We start from the raw sequence: 2029 nt of genomic DNA on the forward strand, positions 1-2029 counted from the left end.
CTGAGGGTGGCTGGAGAGACAGAGTCCGGCCCGGCTGCTTTGCGTGGATTCTGCCTCTTGAAAAGCCCATTAACTTCTCCCTCCTGAAAGGAGAGAGTCGTTTCTGTAGTATGGGTGGGGGATGGGGCCTCTTGGGTGGGAAGGGGTGGTTCAGGACAGTCCAATTGTCTTTCAAATATACGGTAGAACTCGTTCAGGTCGTTGGCTAGGCGGGAGTCGTTAGTGGTGTGGGGCGCTCTGGGTTTGTAGTTGGTGATGTGCCTGAGCCCTTTGGCAGACAGAAGCAGCGTCGTTAGTAGAGAACTGGTGTTTTAGTGTCTCTGAGTACAGTCGTTTAGCCTCTCTCACCGCTTTGCTAAACCTGTTCTTCGACTCCTTGAATCTGTCTCTATCCCCACTCCTAAACGCTTCCTCCTTCTCCAACCTCAACCTTTTGAGCTTTGCTGAGAACCAGGGCTTGTTGTTGTTAAAGTTCACCCTGGTACGTGTTGGGATACAGCAGTCCTCACAGAAGCTGATGTACACAGCCTCTGTGAGTTCATCCAGACTATTGGTAGCAGTCGTGAACATATCCCAGTCAGTACAGTCTAAGCACGCCCGCAAATCTTCCACAGCCTCACTGGTCCACTGTTTAGATGTCCTCACAGCAGGTTTACAGAGTTTTAGTTGCTGCCTGTATGCACGAATCAGGTGGACCAAGGGAGTTCTGTGCGAGCCGAACAGCCCCGTGACCCACAAGAGAAACATCCCCGCCAAATTCGAGCGTTTGACGGGGTCTATCCGTGAAAAAATATTCACGTTTTTGAGTGCACATGCATTTCTGCTGCAAATGCCTCTGGAAGTTTCATGCCGTTCGTATGCCAATTGTGGCAACACGAAAATGACCCGTTTTCCCATTCCGAGGGATTTCTGTGCGACCCTAACAGCCCCGTGAGCCACAAGAGACACATCCCCGCCAATTTCTAGCGTTTCACGGGGTCTATCCGTGAAAAATATAGACGTTTTTGAGTGCACATGCATTTCTGCTGCAGATGCCTCTGGAAGTTTCATGCCGTTCGTACGCAATGTGGCAACACGAAAATGACCCCTTTTCCCATTCCGAGGGATTTCTGTGCGACCCTAACTAACAGCGCCCGTGAGCCACAAGAGAGACATCCCCGCCAATTTATAGCGTTTCACGGGGTCTATCCGTGAAAAATATAGACGTTTTTGAGTGCACATGCATTCCTGCTGCAAATGCCTCTGGAAGTTTCATGCCGTTCCTATGCAATGTGGCCACACAAAAATGACCCGTTTTCCCATTCCGAGGCATTTCTGTGCGACCCTAACAGCCCCGTGAGCCACAAGAGACACATCCCCTCCAACTTCTAGCGTTTGACGGGGTCTATGCGTGAAAAATATTAAAATTTTTGAGTGCACGTGCCTTTCTGCTGCAAATGCCTCTGGAAGTTTCATGGCGTTCCTATGCAATGTGGCAACACGAAAATGACCCCTTTTCCCATTCCGAGGGAGTTCTGTGCCACCCTAACAGCCCCGTGAGCCACAAGAGACACATCCCCGCCAATTTCTAGCGTTTCACGGGGTCTATCCGTGAAACATATAGAAGTTTTTGAGTGCACATGCATTCCTGCTGCAAATGCCTCTGGAAGTTTCATGCGGTTCGTACGCAATGTGGCAACACGAAAATGACCCGTTTTCCCATTCCCAGGGATTTCTGTGCGACCCGAACAGCCCCGTGAGCCACAAGAGACACATCCCCGCCAATTTCTAGCGTTTCACGGGGTCTATCCGTGAAAAATATCAATTTTTTTTGACTGCACATGCATTTCTGCTGCAAATGCCTCTGGAAGTTGCATGCGGTTCGCATGCAATGTGGCGACACGAAAATGACCCGTTTCCCATTCCGAGGGATTTCTGTGCCACCCTAACAGCCCCGTGAGCCACAAGAGAGACATCCCCGCCAATTTCTAGCGTATCACGGGGTCTATCCGTGAGACATATTCACTTTTTTGAGTGCACATGCATTCCT

This window comes from Petromyzon marinus, unplaced genomic scaffold (assembly GCF_048934315.1).
Source record: "Petromyzon marinus isolate PM22_M1 ecotype Great Lakes invasive population unplaced genomic scaffold, UKy_Petmar_22M1.pri1.0 PM_G_Scaffold_38, whole genome shotgun sequence".
NCBI classification, from domain to species: domain Eukaryota; kingdom Metazoa; phylum Chordata; class Hyperoartia; order Petromyzontiformes; family Petromyzontidae; genus Petromyzon; species Petromyzon marinus.